A 19,783-nucleotide genomic window follows, 5' to 3' on the forward strand; every position below is an offset into this window, starting at 1 on the left:
TGGACCCTCTTTATGGATGGTGCTTCAAAAGCAATACAGAATCGGCAACGTGTTGAAGCCGCCTACAGTAAATGTATTTAGGCAATCTATTCGAACTGCGAAATTAACTAATAACGAGGCCGAGTATGAGGCCATGATTGCAGGTCTCAAATTGACTAAAAGCCTTTGGGCTAAGGTGGTCGAAGCTATGTGTGATTTTCTCCTTGTGGTAAATCAAGTTAATGGGACGTTCACAGTAAAGAGGAACGAATGCGAAGGTATTTAGACAAATTGCAGGTAACGCTGCATCAATTTAAGAAATGGACCCTCCAACACGTGCCCCGAGATCAAAATAGCGAGGTTGATGCTCAAGCTAACTTGGGGTCATCAGTTGATAACAATGAATTCAGCTCAGGAACAGTTGTACAACTAATGAAATCGGTTGTGGAGGAAGGCCACGCCAAAATAAATTCAATAAGTTTAACTTGGTATTGGAGAAACAAGTATGTAGACTACTTGAAGACTGGGAAGTTGCCCTCAGATCCTAAAGAATCGAGAGCTCTACGCACGAAGGCGGCCAGGTTCAGCCTGTCTGAAGGTACTTTGTTCAGAAGAACATTCAACGGCCCGCTCGCGATATGCTTACGGCCGGGAGATACTGAATACATCTTGAGAGAAGTTCACGAAGGCACCTGCGGAAACCATTCCGAGGCAGAATCTTTAATTCGGAAGATAATGAGGGCCGACTACTACTGGATTGACATGGAGAAAAATGCAAAGGACTTTGTACAAAGATGTGACGGCTGTCAGAGACACGCACTGGTGATCCATCAACCCGGAGAGCTACTACACTCGGTCTTGTCCCCATGGCCATTCATGAAGTGGGGAATGGGCATCGTCAGTCCCCTGCCATAAGCACCTGGTAAGGCCTAAGTTTGGTGGTCTTAGGCAAACCTACAAAAAAATGAAGAAAAAGTCAGTATAATGTAAGGTAAAAGCATGGTATTAACTATTCGAAGAAAGACCTTACCATGAGAACGGTTCCCCATCGGCCCTTCAAAAGCTTGCACCATGCGTGCTCGGAGTACGTCATTTATTTGTAGATGCCCTTGATCCACTCCTTAAGCCAGGGGACCGCATTTGGAACCTGGGCGACAGCTGCACAACCACAAGTATGAATGAGAAGAAAGAAAATGAAGAAAAAATGATGCTTAAGGAGAGGCTGCACTTACGAGATGCATTCCACTTCTCAGGGAATGGAATGAACTCTGGAGGGATCAAGTCTTCGGTCTTCACGAAAGAAGCGTCCTTGCCATCTCCGGTCTCGGTCTTCATCAATGCTCAAAAAGAGGTCCTTGCTGGCCCGACGAGTAAGCTTGATTAGTCCCCCTCGGAAAATTCGAGAAATGTATAAATGGAGCAGATGATCGATGGTGAACCGATGAGACTCGGTCTTATTCACGAAGTAACGAAAGAGGATCCGATCATCCATAGAGGCGGGTGGATTTGCCCGAGGCACACCTCGTACCTCTTGCAAAAGTTAAACAACCGGGTCCACCTAGCCCAGTGTGAATGGGTAAGTGTAAACACTTAAATACCCCTCCATGTGGGTAGTGATAGCGTCCTCAGGCCCGGGGACTACCACGTCTTTGCCTTCCCATTTACAGTCCTCTCGGACCATGGGAGGACGTCCTCGGTAATGGAGCATAAACACCTCGATGCTCCTTCACCCCGGTCCTGTTTGGATGAGGGTTTCTCGACTTTAAAGTCATCCACAATTGAGCAGCCCCCGAGAATGAATATTTTCAAGGGAGGTTCGGGGGCCGGTTCGGGGGCAGCCGACGGCAGCCACTTCGGGAGCTGCCGTTTCGACGGAAACTACTTCAGTAGCAACCGCCTCAGTACCAGTGGCCGGTTGGGAAGATGAAAAGGTTACTTGTTGAAGAACAAATTTAGATGTTTTAGCCATTGTTATCTAGAGAAGTTTGAAAATTCAAAGAAAGAATACGAAGGTTTGAAAGAACGAGTTTGAAGGATGAAGAACAGAGTATGAATATTTGAAGGACATATGGATAAAAACCTAAGAACAACTATGAGAAACTGAAGATCAAGGATGAAGATATGAAGGTTTGAAGAAGGTTGATAATAGCTAAGGAATCCGGAGGTAGAAGCTTGTTCGGAAAGTAGGAAAGGAACAGGAGATAAAAGCTTTTATAGGGGAGGATCGCATTGCTTCGCATTCGGAGGTAACCAGCCGATGGTTGAGACATGTCCGAAGTCAGAACGACGCGACTGATGGGATGTTTCGACTTCTTCGTTTCGACCGTAACGTACAGAGGAAGGAACCGGAGAACATCTATCATTTCTCGTCGCTTCGGCAAACCTACTCTTTAAGAAACGAGGGGGCTATCTGTATACGGGTAAAACCGAGGCTAAGGAGCACTCTGATTTCCCGGTGGGGGAAACGAAGCGAGGACGTAACTGCAAGGAATCAAAATCAAAGCTGGTTCCCCGTATCAAGGCCCGAACAAAGCACCTACCTCCGGAGCCATAGAGACCATGCCCCCGGACCCGATTGGGATAACGTGACCCCGGAGAGCATTGCCATACGTTCACACACGATTAACAAAGGGCCGTGATATCCGCGCCCGACCAGATATTATGGCATGAATCTCGGCCCATATCAGCAGTTGATCAGTGATTAGCGAAAAGGAAGATATTTATCTTTCTTAGAATTGTACTTAGGGTAAAACTCCTCTATTATATAAAGGGGAAGAGTATTATCCAATACACACGTTGTAACACGCATACCAAGGCAATACACATCTGGTTTCTCTGTTACTAAAGTTATTCGAAGTTCTTACCCTTGTTCATAAGTTCTTCATAAGTGTTGGCTCCGAATCGAAGGCAGGCTACTTGTTAAGCTTTTAACCGAGCCCGGATTCAGTATCATCACTGGCTTGGCTGTTTATTCTAATTTTTATTTGTTTATCTAACGTCATTAATCACTTGTATTGAATTAGTCCATATATCCTTAAAATCACGTATAAATTCAATTGTTATTCATTTAGGGTAAACAGGTATATATTTTCCTGAACCTTTTAGCACTAGCTTTTGAATTTGTTTCCCCGTAGCTTTCTTTTGTACGTGGAGTGAATTAAAGAAAAGCAGAAATGGCAAAAAGATGATAAGAATAAAACAAAAACTGGGGAATAAGCGATGTTTTGATTCTCTATTGCTGGTACGAATCCATTCTGTTGAGTGTTGACTCATCTCTGCGCAGAGTTTGGAAAAAGAGGATGAAAGAAGAAAATATATTAAGTAAAATGTTTCCTTTTTTCTTCTGTCTTTATTTCGTTTTTGGGCACGCCATCAGGTGATGTGTATTTGTCTTCTTGTGTAGATTTGCATTAATGAAAAGCATGTTTAAGCCTTTGAATAGAAGAAGCAATTGCATGACTTTTGGCACTCGTTTTCAAGACATTCTGAGCAAACACAGGCCTCTTTTTCAGCTTCAATTAACTAAACTATACACAAAAATGGTTGATAATCTTGTTGAATCCTTTTATTGCTACAAAGCAAAAACTAAAGTTGCCATAATCCGTCTGCTGGTAAGAAGAAAAAGAAAAGCTTAAAGTAGATGACAAATAGAGAAAGCCCGATTCCAGAGCCATTATGGCAGACATGAAAGGCACCCCTTGTAAACAAACATGAACAAGAAATTTTGGATATTCTATTCCTTTTACCTCTGGCATATGTAGGAGAATAAAATTGAAGATAATAAAAAAAAAAAAAAAAGGAAGAACAAAAAAAAGGTTAAATTGTTTGTACGAACAAAGTCTCACCGTAAATTAAAAGAATAAAATAAATTACATACTCTTATAAGAGATAAAAAGGGTACACTAAGCTCTCGCTGCGCGCGATCCGAGAAAGAATATTTTAAAAATTTGAGGACTTATCAGTTTGCACCAAAACGGACAATATCATCCAACATTTATACCATACCATATCAAAAGTATTTTGGGCAGGCGACAACCAACAACCATGGCAGATACTAATATTCAATGCTTTCTTGAACAGAAGAAGTGTGTAACTTTGTGTATTTTGGTTGGGTCCTAGAAGTCTACGAGGTGTTATTGTTAATGTCCTTGTGGATGCCTTTCAACATGCTACTCTAGGGGATTCCTCCTCTATTTCAGTTCTTCCATTTCTTGGAGCTTTTTCTTTTTTTTGTGATAGAAATTCAAGGGTCATGAGTGGGCCTTCTGCAAGGCTAATGAAATTATCCAACTCCTTTTTGTATATCAATTCACTTGTAACATAAAGGGTAGCTCGGTGCAAAAGTTATCCCGCATTCATTCAGGGTTCCAGGAAGGAGCGCATGCATTTCCAGAGGTGTAATATAGACAACTTACCCTAATACAAGCAATAGTGGCTACTTTTACGGCTTGAACCCGTTAGACACAAATAACTTTACCGTTGCTCCAATATACTCTCCACTTGTGACATAATGAAATACTTAAAAATCATAAAGAAATGCGAACTTTATTGGTGGATAAGGAAAATGCCAGCAATAGCATGCTGCATGCCTACTATGGCAAAGCCTATAGGAAGAATGAATCAGAATTCAGAAGTCTATTTTTGTATTTTTGTCATCAGCAATCGTAAATCCTAAAGTAGGTTTCAAGCCAATGACAATAGCGGGTCTAGATAGAGAGAATCTTAGATGAATATGACATGACACACAGGCCTTGGACTATGACATTTCACCCAAACATAAATACGTAAGCATACCGTATAAGTTTTTCTATTCACATAGCGAAATGAGTAATTTTTGTGCGTTTTGAAGGAAAGGTGAATGAGATTAAGAGAAAGAAGTTTAATTTTTACAAATAATTTTTTAACATTATTAAATCAATTAAAATACAATTATAAGTAATTGCTCATAATAAATAATACTATTAATAACAACATAAGATATATGACACGTTAAAATAAATTAATGTATGTTGATAATATAAAAATATTGTATGTTGTCTGATATTTTATACTTCAATACCATACAAGAGGGGTGATTTGTGTGGTGCCCAATTTTTCGCGTGCACAGATCATATATATGGACCTGGTTCTTTTATGTGTTCCTTATACTACTGTAGCCGAATAATAAATACAGAAAATAAAGAACACAAGTATTTTTACGTGGAAAACACCCGGCTCAAAAGATGAAAAAACTACGACCTACTACCCAGTATGATTTTTCCCAACACTTCACTAAATCACTCAGCCAAAAACAGCATTTACAAAACTCTTTGTAAATCTAAGGATTACCTCTAACCCTTTGTGCCAACCAGCCTCTAGTTGTTGCGACAACTTCGAGTTAACTCCAACTTGAATACAACACTCAGAGTACCTAGTACAATTGCTTCTAGATAAAGCTGACAGGTACAACTCAAAAGCCCTACTACAATTGAACTAGAATAAAAGACAGACACTTGGAACTAGTTCTTCTATCTGGTTCATGTAGCTTCAAGTTCGCAAACTTGAATCAAACAGGAATTGCTTGCAAAATGTCTTGCTATTTTGCTCTCAACTCACGTTTAACTTCAGCGTTTCTATGTGCTGTAAAATGAGAACATCCTGAAATATATGCAACCTTTTCGTTCAGGAGATATCAGATATAATCACTTAAGCTTATCTCCTTCACGTGCATGCCTTTTGCTCGAATCTGCAGTGTTTGTGTACACTCTGTATGGACCTAGTTCTTGCATGTGTTCCTTTGTCAATCATCAAAACTAAAACCGCCCAGGTCAACAAATTCTCCTTTTCTGATAATGACAAACTCTGTGCTTTTCATAAGCATAAGACCTGTTTCAACTCAGCTCAACATCAACACAATGTTAGAACACTTTTCATTTTAAAGTCATACATCATCAAGGACCAGGTTCACAAATCATCAAGGACAATGTTAGAACACTTTCCATTTAAAGTCACAAATCATCAAGGAAAATGTTAGAACACTTTCCCTTTAAAGTCACAAATCATCAAGGACCAGGTTCATTAGGTTATAAACATCACAGTCCAAAGCAAAAGCACAACCTATCTTCCCCCTTTTGGCATCGTCGAAAAGTTGCATGATTATGTTAGATAACCAGATTTTAATAGATATCACTTATGGCCATTGGGGCTACTTCAAATGCAATCATGGAGTCAAGAATCATACATCAATCTAATGATATTAGCTATCTAAGAAGCATCAACAAACAATTAGAGCACAAAAACAGTTGATTATCATTGATACTAGCCATCCACAAAGCATAAAGAAAAATAAAGGTACTGGATCATGAGCAAAAAGAATAAGAAAATTCCATCCGGGTCACTGTTTGTCTAACTAGGCTACGAAGGTTCCAAGGCTGGTAAGGACCAGGTTGTAAGGCCCCGTAAAATTTCGCCAAGAAATTCATGGTTTTGTGGTGCCGAGGTAGACTTATGTGTACGAAGGTTGTCGAAATTCTTCGCGGCTTGCAAGCTCGCCGCGGTACGGACTTTTTGGGTTGAACAGTGTGTTGGGGAGTTGAATAAAAAAATTGGCAGAGCAGGGCATTTCTACGGTCCACTATGCGGCTGCAGAATCACTCTGCGGACCGCAGATCGGCAACAGAGTGCAACAGAAAAATGGCCAATTTCGGAGGATCTTTTTGCATCCAATATGCGACCGCATAATATTATCGCGGGCCGCACAATCCATCACAGATCCAGCACGAAGATTTCCGGAGGAGGATTCTGTGGCGCTTTATGCCACCGTAGAACTGGTCTGCGGACCGCAGACCTGTCGCAGACCTGACCCGAATAGCCTAATTCTTGACATCACTTCTGCGGCCCATTTTGCGGACAGTATATCCATTCTACGGTCCACTCTGTGACTGCAGAGCTATGTTCGGAGGGTCCATTTTTTGGTTTTTATAACCCAACCCCAACTTGATTAAAAGCCCTTGAGGCACATTTTGGAACAAAAATTTGACGATTTTAGAGAGAAGAGGGGAGTATTCTAGAGAGAGAGGAGGAAGCCCCAAGTGTGTTGTTCATCAATCCTTGTCCAAGCTTTAAAATTAAACAAGAAAATCTCACAAGATCTTCACCCAAGAGGTAAGGTTCTTACCCTAGTTTTCAATTTTGAGTTGGGGCAGAAGATGGGTAATTGGGAGTATGATTATTGGGTATGAGAGTTGTTTTTATGCATGCATGTAGCTATGAGGATGGTGGGAATATAATTGAGATAATATAAGTAAACTCTTGGTATTGAATTGGTTGTGGAGTGAAGGAAATCTTGTAGAAGAATCTTGTAGTCAAATTTGCAGACCTGGTGTTCAATAAAATGCTCACATGAGCTGAAACCATGAATATCTTCCTAATTTGTGTTCAATTCTGTTATGTCTCAAAAATTAGGATCGCTAGGATTTTTAGAACATTGCAATAACTTAAAGAAAGCTCAAGCAAGATATGTTAGCTAAACTCCCTCAGTTGAATCGAATTCCATGATGTCCTCGTATGTTTCAAGCGTGGTTGGCCCAAGTACTTATTTTCTCATGATTCGGGTCATTCCTAAAATATTCATTTATTCCAAATAAGCATTGTGTTGGAAATTATATGCTCAAAATGTGATTAAATTTTTCCTATCCTTCGGGAATGTGTGTTCATGGGTGGTTTATGTATCAAATGTTATGACTTCAATTCATGTCTCAATGAATGTTATTATGCTTAAAATTGCAAAGGAAACTCAGTGCTCTTATTGTCGATAACCTATGATGCTTCTTGGAAGTGAAAGAAGCGAGTGTGAGATGTAGAAATGTGGCCATCGTGCCACCAATGAGAATTACAATTGTGGCTAATAGTGCCAATGAAATAAAAGAATGTGTGAAAGATTATAAAATGATTTTTGACTCCTCTATATAATATCTGTTATTAATGTCCTATGATCACCCATGGTAAGTACAAGTAAATGATAGTATGAACGTGAATTGTGGATGCTTTCCAAAACGATAATCATGAGGCATTGTATGTTCCAACCGGTTTCAATTATAGTATGTATGCTTCTAAAATAATAAATGCAAATGACTTCGATGTTAAGTCACCAAGAATCATGAACTTAGCTAGTGACCTTAAGATGACAAGGGGTATATAATGAGGTAGAAGAGAGATGTCATATGCTAAATAATGAGAAACCTTAAAAGAAATTTGGGTCCATGCGCCAATGAAATCTACTTGTTGATTTGCCATACATGTGTTAATGTAATGAGCTATGTTCTCCATAACGAGCATGAACATGAAGCATTTCAATGATCCGGAAACTTAAGACCTTAAATGTACTGTTAATCATGCCGCTTCGAATTTATATATGGTCATGTGCATAATGATGTGTTATGTCAATCCTATGGACGGTCTATAAAACGCATAGGTGTATAATGAATAAATCCTAAGGGCGGTCTATGAAATGCATAAGCGTATAATATGTGAATCCTATGGACGGTCTATGAAACACGTAGGTGTATAATATGTGAATCCTATGGACGGTCTATGAAACACATATGTGTATAATATGAATGAATCCTATGGACGGTCTATGGAACGCATAGGTGTATAATATGAATGAATCCGATGGACAGGCTATGAAACGCATAGGTGTATAATATAATATGTGAATCCTATGGACGGTCTATGAAACACATAGGTGTATAATATGAATGAATCCTATGGACGGGCCATGGAACGCATAGGTGTATAATATGAATGAATCTTATGGACAGGCTATGAAACGCATAGGTGTATAATATAATATATGAATCCTATAGAGGGTCTATGAAACGCATAGGTGTATAATATATGAATCCTATGGACGGTCTATGAAAACCATAGGTGTATAATACGAATGAATCCTATGGACGGTCTATGAAACGCATAGGTGTATAACATGAATGAATCCTATGGAGGGTCCATGAAACGCATAGGTATATAATATGAATGAATCCTATAGACGGGCTATGAAACACATAGGTGTATAATATAACATGTGAACACTATGGACAGTCAATGAAACGCATAAGTGCATAGTAAGAGAAGGCTATGGACGGTCTGGTGAGACGCATAGGCAACACGAACAATGGGAGCCACTTCCATTGCCCTTGTTTGTGCATGTTGTTATCTTTACATTATATTTTGTATCCCATGCATAGTTCATATGGCACACTTGATCCCAAAAGAAGTTCAGAATGATGTAAGTATAATAAGACTTGACATGTGATTCTATGGATCATTCTGTAGTTTCTTGATGTACTTTATTTGCCTCTTATTTGAGTTACCATATATTCATATTTTTTTTTATGTTTTCCTTACATACAAGTACTATTCCACATGTATTCACGTCCCTTTCGCATGGGGCGCTGCATCTTTTAATGGATACAGGTGGTTTTAGAGCAGGCGACATCGATCAGTGATAGCAGTACATCTTCCTCTCAGCTGACTTGGTGAGCCCCACTTCATATCGGGGTCATGTATCTTTTGTTTCTCATGTATTGTGTTTTGAGGTATAGCTGGGGCCTTGTTGACGGCACTATCCTAGTACTCTTTTGTATTTGTTAGAGGCTCCGTAGACATAGTGTGGGTTGTACATTAGTGCTGGAAAAGTCAAAACTATAAAATATTGTATTTGTATCTTATGTTCCACTACTAAACTATGAATGTGTAATGTAATATTTTGGAGACTTATAAATGACGTAACTAATGGTAAGAAACCGGTGATGAACACATGATCTCACCATTGTCTGATTAATGAATTATATCTTCTTTTATTCATGGGTGAACTTGGGTAGAAGGCAATCTAGCAAGCTTGCTTGACCAGGTTATCTTGGTTGAGCGTCGGTAGCGCTCCCTGAGGTCGGGGCGTGACACAGGTTCTTGGTTTTTGTCCTGAAGTAGCTTTAACATATCATGAAGAATGCCTTCATTCTTCTCTTTCTCCTTTACAAGCTTAGCCTTGAGAGCATCCCTCTCAGTTTTTACTTCAACCAGCCTCTTCTCCTTAGCTCCACTCTCTTCCACCAAGGCTCTCACTTTGCTGTACACAGGTACCTTCTTGGATGAACTATGTTCTTTGGGAGCAGTGTGGACTTCATAGTCACATGCAGTTAAGGTGTCGGCCCCACAGTGATCTTTGCTTGTAATAACATCCCATTTCTTAAGAGGTACCTTGAAGTGAGCAAGTACAACCATGAGAATGAAACCATAGGGTATGGCATGTGTTTGGTGCCAGTTAGAACCCTATCAAGAAGTTGGATGATAAAACCATGCCAATTGATCTGCCTCCCACTATCCAGGCATTCCATAAGGACCATGTCCATGAAGGTGGAAATGTGTCTTATTTCCTTCCTGGGCAACACAACCTTGTTAACAAATTCAAACAGCACTATGTGGGCACTCATCTCACTTTTGTAAACAGCCTTGGGCTGAAGCTCTTCCTCATTGTCAGCAAACTTCCTTGTAATGGCAAGCACGATGGGGAGGTTTTTTAGGCTTGTCCATTTAACTTTTTGTAATCATTATATCTTTCAGCAGGTACTTCCAGAATCTCTTCTAATTCCTTATCATCAAAGCTCACAGTCACCCCCTTCACCACACTGGTGAATTTGCCATTTTTGATCTCAAAGTTTGCGATGAACTCCACAATCTCAGTTCTGACAAGCTTTCCATCCATCCGAAGGACCATGTCCTTCCAACCCTGCAGTTGTAGTTTTTCTAGAAGCGTCATCATGCCTTCCTCCTCTAAGTCCCTGAGGAGTCTACCCTTCAAGATGGTTCTTTTCCCAAACTTAACCATCTTGTCCTGCTCTTCATCAGATTGCTCTTCTTCTTCACTTTCTTCTTCTTCCACTATTTTCACTTTTCCATATTTTGTGGCAGACCTGGTTCTTTTATCCAAGGTAGAAGGCTCTACAGACTTTGTCTTTGAAGGAGATTTCTTTTTGGAAGTCTTTCTTTTCTTTGCCTTTGGAGTCACAACCTCCACCTCTTCTACCTCCTCTTCATCCTAAAGGACCAGGTCCATCTCCTCAATTCAACTGCCTCAACGGGCTCACTCATTTTCTTCTTTCCCTTTGCAGCAACTTTTCTTTTACTCTCTTCCAAGGCCTTTTCAAGTTCAGCCTCACTCTACTTCTTCTGACTCCTTGTAGCTCTTCCTCGTGTTGGAGGAGTCTCTACAGGGATAGAAGAGGCAGCCTTTCTCCTCTTGTATACATGCATGAACTAGGTCCATACACAGTGTACACAAACAAGTGCAGGTTCGAGCACAAAGCATGCACGTGAAGGAGATAAGCTTAAGTGGTTATATCTGATAACTCCTGAACGAAAAGGTTGCATAAGTGATAAGGAGAAGGACTCCTTACTCAAAGAAAACTATATCCTAGATAAGGGATGAGTTAGAAGTTGAATATAACTAGAACTCTTCCACCAAGGAAGAGTATAGCATTAGAACTCTAGTTATTTCCTATTTTACTGACTCTATATATTTCATGATGTTCTCATTTTACAGGCACGCACAAACACTGAAATTAAACGTGAGTTGAGAGCAAAATAGCAAGGCATTTTGCAAGCAATTCTCGTGTGATTCAAGTGTGCAAACCTGAAGCTACATGAACCAGATAGAAGAACCAGTTCCAAGTGTATGTCTTTTATTCTAGTTCAATTGTAGTAAGGCTTTTAAGTTGAACCTGTCAGTTTTATCTCGAAGTAATTGTACTAGGTGCTCTGAGTGTTGTATTCAAGTTAGAGTTAACTTGAAGTTATGACAACAGCAAGAGGCTGGTTGCCACAAAGGGTTAGAGGTAATCCTTAGGTTTACAAAAAGTTTTGTAAATGCTGTCTTTGGCTCAGTGATTTTGTGAAGCGTTGGGAAAAATCATACTGGGTAGTTGGTCGTGGTTTTTTCATCTATTGAGCTGGGTGTTTTTCACGTTAAAATACTTGTGTTCTTTACTTTTTGCATTTATTATTCTGCAATAGTAGTATAAAGAACACATAGGAAACTAGGTCCTTCTATAATTTGTGCACACGAAAAATTGAATACCACACAAACTAAATCACCCCCTCTTCTATGGTATTGAAGTATAAAACATCATTGTCCCTAAAAAATATAAAGAGAGAGCCTTAAATGGAGTCCGGAACCTAAATGTGGTTCTTTTGGACTCAAAACACTTTTTTAAGTGTAAAACAAAAAGTTACATTTCTATATAAAACGCGGTTCATTACCGCATTTTATATAGAACGCGGTAACAAACCGCGATTTAGTGGCAACTGATAAGACAAGTATATAAAATGTGGTGCATTATAAAGCGCGGTAATGCACCGCGTTTTACATGTTTAGTGGGCCCACCAATAACTCTTCTGCGCTTAACTGACATAACAATAATTCAAATATGTAAAATGCCCTTTTAAACTACATTTTACTTCGAAAAATTTGACCCCCCCGCCCCCCCGGATTGGGCATTGCCTTATATAAAGGCGTTAAGGGTTTTGTGAATTATCATTCAGAAATACTCCAACTTCGTGATAAATTTTTCTTGTTGTTAAATTCTCAAGCTTTTTTCATAATGTCTGAAGAGCGAAAAGTAATGGTTTCATTATATTGGGGGGTGAGGTTGTGGTGGCGATTAACTCAGTGAGCTATAATTTATCTCCACAGAGTCATGTTAAGTTGTCACTTACAATGGAGTACGATAGACCGATATCGTTGTTATGCAATAAAATGAGATTGAGCATATGTTCGGTGAATCTTAAAATAACCGAAAGATATCTGTATTCTGTGACTCCGCAAGGGGTTGCTTGTTATGTTGAGTTTAACATCGAAGATGATGAAACTCTGAGAGATTTTTTGGGGACTCCGGATGAATACAGGGAATTTATTGTGATAAAATTATTGGAAATGTACGTCAAGGCTGAAGACGTTCGCAATAATGAGGTTGCGCAAAGCAGGGATAACCCTCAATCATCAGGTGGTTATTCTGGAGCAGTTTTAGCCCAAAAGGTTCCAGCTGAAAGAGTTTGGGCGGATCTAAACTTATCTCCGCGGGCGAACGAGGAGCGAGGAAATAATTTCTCTCCTACTTTACATAATCCACAAGACGACTGGTAAACTTCAATTTTCCTTTGTGTTACGATGTTTATTTTTGGTTGAATTGAATTTGTATTAACACTCATATATTCCACAGGGGGTACCGTCAGGATATGAATTTTACAAGTTATGACCCCACGCCCAGTTGGAATATGCGTAGTTTTGGCGTGTTGGATCACGTTGGTCCATCCGGGAGTCATCACCAACAGGAAAATGTCCATCATGGAATGTCAACACAGTACGACTTGTAAGTGAAGTGATATAGCTATATGTAAAGTATTTATCAATTTGAGTAGCTTATCATTTTGTTGTTTGTGCAGTGAAAACGAGTAACTTGATGGTCCTAATCTCACTCAATCGACGTATTTACTCATGATTTGGCAGATGCGCAGAGTAAGGAGGATAATAGTGATTATAACAACAATGTCGATGAGTCTAGAGATGACACACCCTTCCCTGACGAGGGTAATGATGAGGAGGAAGTGAATGTCGAACCTGAGCTGACGAGGGAGCAAGCTCCTCCACCTGCCATTAGACCAAGAGTGTACGAGTCCCACGTGCCGTTTCATTCACGGCATATTCCCTACCTTGATAGTTTTCCAAGTATGCCGGATGTGGATGCCCTCACAAGGGATCTTGAAGAAATTCGGTCAGCAATGTGGGATAAGTGTAGACCAACGGTGCTGGCAAAGGGCATGTATTTTCCCGATAAAGCTCGCCTATCTAGGGCTTGTAAAATGTACAGCGTAAGAGAGTGCCGTGAGATGATGGTATGGGAGTCAACTCCGGAGGTATACAGGATCATATGCCGTAGATACTTTATGGGTTGTAACTGGATGCTGCGTGCGAGCAAGAAGGAAACGGGGTTGTGGAAAGTGGGTAAATATATTAGCACCCACGTTTGTGAAATGGACACATTCAATGAGAATCACTTCAACTTGGATGTTGACTTGATTTCTCTAGTCTTTATTCCACACTTGGAAGTGTCCATTAGGTACAAGATCAAAGAGTGTATTACATCCATCCACAAGGTATATGGGTGTACTATTACCAAAATAAAGGCATATCTCGGGCGCAAACGTGCATTTGAAATTATTTATGGTGACTGGGATAAGTCATTTTCATCTCTACCCAGGTACATGGCCGCACTGAAACACTTTAACCCCGAGACTTTTGTTGAATGGAAGCATGAGTGGAGTCCAGGAATACCAGAATATATATTCAGATACGTGTTCTGGGCATTTAAACCAGCAATTGATGGTTTTGTGCATTATCATCCGATAATTTCCATAGACGGTACTCATGTCTATGGAAAGTATGATATTAAGCTGTTGATCGCCGTTGCAGTAGATGCCAATGGACAAATATTTCCACTAGCTTTTGCCATTTGTGCCAATGAAAGCGAAGAGACGTGGACGCTATTTTTGAACCACTTGAAGCAGCACGTTGTCAAACAACGTTCAAGTATTTGTCTAATATCTGATCGGCATGGTGGTATTTTATGTTCTATACAACATTTGCTTGAATGGCAGGAACCCTATGCATACCACCGTTACTGTGTGAGGCACCTGAAGGCCAATTTCCAGAAGAAATATCCGTATAAGGACTTGCATGATTTAATGTGGATGGATGCAACTGAGCACCAGCAGTGCAAATTCAGGAGGCGCATGGAATCGATCCGGCAGTTAGACGAAAGAGCCTATAATTGGTTGATGCGGCATGAGCTTCATAAGTGTACATTGCATACTGATGGTGGCAGACGATGGGGAGCTCTCACTACAAATGTGTCGGAGTCATTCAACGAGTTATTCAATTCTGCACGCGGATTGCCTGTCACTGCCATGGTCCGGATGACATTCAAACAGAAGGCGGAGAGGTTTGTTGAAAGGCATAGAGGTGCATCGAAATTGATGGACAAGGGTGTTGAATTTATGCCAATACTGATGAGAAGATTTGAGAAATATAGGAGGCGAGCACATATACAAGAGGCGAGCACATTGGCATTCATATTTATAGTATGATCACGACCGGGGTGTTTTTGAAGTTCGCACCGCTATCCGTCAACACCAGGGGAATAATCTATACACCGTAAATGAAGCCAGCAGGTTGTGTTCATGTGGGAAATGGACCATCTACCACATGTCGTGCTCACATGTCATGAAGTGCTTTCAACAAACAGGTTTCGGGGCAACCAACTATGTTGATAGGCAATACAGTGTTGTTGCATACGTAAACACATATAGTGGGCAGTTGCAGCCATTGGGTGCTGAGCATTATTGGCCACCGGAACCATTTAAAATGCTATGTAACAAGGACTATTTGCGCAAGCTACAAGTGCAAAAGAGAACGCGTATACGTAACCAAATGGATGTTGGTGATACTGTTTATGCGCGTAAATGTGGCATATGCTCGCAAACAGGACACGACCGTCGTAAATGTCCTTCACCTGATTTAGGTGGCGGTGGTAATCCAGCTCCTGGTGCATGTTCGTCTAATGTACCCAACTATCAAGGATACACCTAGTGTTTTGTTTTCGTAATGTTTTTTATAATAAGTTTCTGTACTTTTTTATGTTGCAAGATGTATCAAATAAAATTATATTTCCACAGCCTTGTTACATCTTATTGATATTTAACTTTTTTCAGTTGAGTAAATTAATGAATTTCTCCCTCCGATTCATGTAATCAAAAATAGTATTGGATTAAAAAACGGAAAATTTTAGCGTTCACTTTCGAGTTTCACTCTAAAATTATTAGAAAACTACATTGTCAGAGGAGGAACATGTTTGATAAATAAGTTAATATATATAGGGCGGTTAAATACTATGTTTTGTGTGTTATCTTGTCAATCTGAAAAGCTGCCCGACTGCGAAAAAGCTATTTAGTTTCAGAAAAAATATTTAACACACCATATATAGCGCGGTTAAATACTACGTTTTGTGTGAATATATATAGCGCGATTAAATACTACGTTTTGTGTGTTGTCTTGTCAATCTGTAAAGCTGCCCGACTGCGAAAAAGTTGTTTCGTTTAAGAAAAAATGTTTAATATAGCGCAGTTAAATACTACATTTTGTGTGAATATATATATATATATATATATATATATATATATATATATATATATATATATATATATATATAGCGCGGTTAAATACTATATTTTATGTGTTGTCTTATCAATCTGAAAAGCTGCCCGACTGAAAAAGTTGTTTCATTTTAGAAAAAATATTTAGCACACCATATATAGCGCGGTTAAATACTACGTTTTGTGTATTGTCTTGTCAATCTGAAAAGCTGCCCGACTGCGAAAAAGCTGTTTTGTTTCAGAAAAAATATTTAACACGCCATATATAGCGCGGTTAAATACTACATTTTGTGTGAATATATATAGCACGGTTAAACACTACGTTTTGTGTATTGTCTTGTCAATCTGAAAAGCTGCCCGACTGCGAAAAAGTTATTTTGTTTCAGAAAAAATATTTAACATGCCAAATATAGTGCGGTTAAATACTACGTTTTGTGTGAATATATATAGCGCGGTTAAATACTACATTTTGTGTGTTGTCTTGTCAATCTGAAAAGCTGCTCGACTACGAAAAAGCTGTTTTGTTTCAGAAAAATATTTAACACGCCATATATAGCGCGGTTAAATACTACGTTTTGTGAATATATATAGCGCCGTTGAATACTACGTTTTGTGTGTTGCCTTGTCGTTCTGAAAAGCCGCCCGACTGCGAAAATGTCATTTTGTATCAAAAAAAATCTTTAACACACCATATATCATACGGTTAAATACTACGTTCTGTGTGAATATATATAGCGCGGTTGAATACTACGTTTCGTGTGTTGCCTTGCATATAAATAACGGGCGTATTCTAGTTATTTTATGCGCTTAACAATAACCAATATAAAAACTATCCATAAAAGCAAAGTTTTTTTTTACGCTTCAACAAATGTCTGAACGCCTTTATGTACCAAGGTGCGAGTGGGGCAAAAAATGCATGATGAAAGACTGTTGGGATGATGGTGAAGTTGGACGCCGCTACTGGATGTGTGTGAACAAGTTTTATAGCGTTCCCGACGAACCTGTTTGCAATTTTGAGGTATGGATTGATGAACCCTGTCAGCAGGAATACTACAAAGATTCTTTGCAGTATCTTCATGATTTGACCAAAAAATAGTGGGAATATGAACAAGAATACAAACGAGAAGTTGCAGAGTTGAAGGAGAAACTCAAAGAGGTGGAAGAAGAAAAAAATAAGCTGGAAGAAAAATTTAAGTGGTTGGAGCAGAGAATACTAGGTGGTGGTGACTAAACAATGACATGTATGTGTTCAGTGTAGTAGTATATCTATATGTTTCCCGTGTCATGTGTTTTCATTAGTTGTACTGAATTTAAGTTATGTTAAGTTTCTATGTTTGTGTTTGTGTTGTAGTGTTAAAATAAAGAAGAAACAGGGTAATAAAAACATAATGCGCATATTATGTAAGCATAAAAAATGTTGTTATTATTTACATAATTTAATATTTACATAATGTACATAAAATACAAAAAAAAGAAAATCAATGTGTCCCACGGCCTGTGTGCTTCAATGCAGCCGCTGGCCTGAGGCGCATCCCTTCCCGCCCGGATACGCTACCAGGATCATCCTCATCACGTCGCCTTTTTATATGAGGATGCGCTGTAGCATGATCGTCAGTAGTGCTGGCAGGATCGGTAGAAGGGGCCGTCGGTCCATCAGCAACCTACAAAACAATAAGTCAGCTCAATATATGAAAACATATATTAGTAATGTATGTTTCTTACCATGGTCTCGTCGGGCTCCTCAATATAAGCATCCGTGGGGTCCTGCTCAGCATCGCACAAAGTGGCCTCCGTGACGGGCTGGGATGAAGCATTAATAAGAAAATTAAAAAGTTATTTATGGCAAATCAATGAGATAAAAACAAATTAAAATTTAATAGTAATACAAACATACCTGCGCCTGTGAAAGATCCACAACACTCGTCGACGATGAGCCAAAACTCAGCCGGCGCCCACCATCCACATCTCGGGTCGGCCGATCCTCAGCAGCGATCGATGGGCCTGAAAAGAACTGCTCCCAATCTTTGGTAATGCTCGTGTCGGTGATCAACAATGGATCTGACGAGGTCACCTGCGATGCCGCTGGAGTCAGCGCCAGCTGAAGGCTGAACGACGGCATGCTGCTGGGATGCTCGTCTGGCTGAGGGAGGTAACCCGGCAGATCAGCTCCAACATCCTCTTCAGGTGCCTCAACAGGTGCCTCAACGCTCCCTTGCTAGGGATCACCTCCTTGCCGGCCCCCACGACCCCGTGGGGCACCCCTGCCTCGTGGGACAGCCATGCCTCGTGCCCGTCCCCTCGCGTGTGGGATAGGCCTACCCCGATGGTAGTGCTCTGGTGCCATATAAGCAGGGACGTGATCTAAGCACTCGTCCTCTCTGGCTTGATGTAGTGTCCGGGCAGCCAGCTCTGTAACCTGCCGGCCATACTGCTGCAAAGTGACCGCAGGATCGCCGGCATGATACTGCATCTGCAGTCCCAACTGGTGGACTAAATGTAGACCAATAGCCTGCACAACATGTAAAATATGAATTATAGAATGCTATATCACAGTTATAAGTAAGAATACCAAATAACATACCAGTGCCTCTCGGCGTATGGAACGTACCGACCGCCAGCTCGATGATTGGAGTTCCCAACAAAAAGTCGGGTAATGCCGCGGTACCAGCGAATATAATCATACTCAGTTTCCTACCGACTCGATGAACGGGAGGGGGGGGGAGGGGGATCAGCTCTAATCGCTGGTCCCAAGTAAATATCTGATCCTGTAGCCATGCCAAATATTGGTCGTCTACCCTGGTACGATCATCCCACTGGTAATGTGTGGTCTCCCAGGTGGGCGGTGTCGGTACGAGCTGCGGCCTGCAAAACTGGCGAAGTACCCGCTCGGTGGCATGATGCTCCACAATATCAAGGTAGAACAACGGGACGGAAGAGCCCCACATAAGTTGGCTGGCCGAGCAATAATCGGGCAAGCCAGCTATCACCGCGTCGTTGTATGGCGTCCAGATGAACTATTAAGGAAGAACAGACAATGTCAGTATATGCAACTTGTGTTTGAAGTAATGACAAGTAAACTTAGATATACATTTACCTATGCGCCGTCCAGCAAATCCAATATATCCCTGCACAAGGAGAGATTATGCCGAGCCTTGTTCTCGCGTGTATGTCCCCGTCGGAGTACCCACCTCCTAGCTAGAGGGAGCAACTCTGGTGGTACATCCGGATCTAATGGTGGTAGAGGTGGCTGCAACTGCAGAAACCGCTCCCAGGCCCAAACCTAACATAAAAAGTTGACGTCTAATTTAAGATATATTTTTACTAGGTATGTTAATATGAATAGAGTATTCGAATATGTTGTCACCTGTAGTAGCGGCAAGAATCCAGCAACCTCACGCTGGGTGCCCATGCTCGCCCGGCACATGCATCTGTACAAGTAGGCGAGAACAGCAGAGCCCCAGCTGTACTGGGGTAAATCATCTAGCCGCTCAAGATGATGAAGAAATCTCAAGCTGACGAGGTTCCCTGAAGTTTTCGAGAACAAGACCCCTCCAAACAA

This window comes from Nicotiana attenuata, chromosome 2 (assembly GCF_001879085.1).
Source record: "Nicotiana attenuata strain UT chromosome 2, NIATTr2, whole genome shotgun sequence".
Classification (NCBI taxonomy): Eukaryota; Viridiplantae; Streptophyta; class Magnoliopsida; order Solanales; family Solanaceae; genus Nicotiana; species Nicotiana attenuata.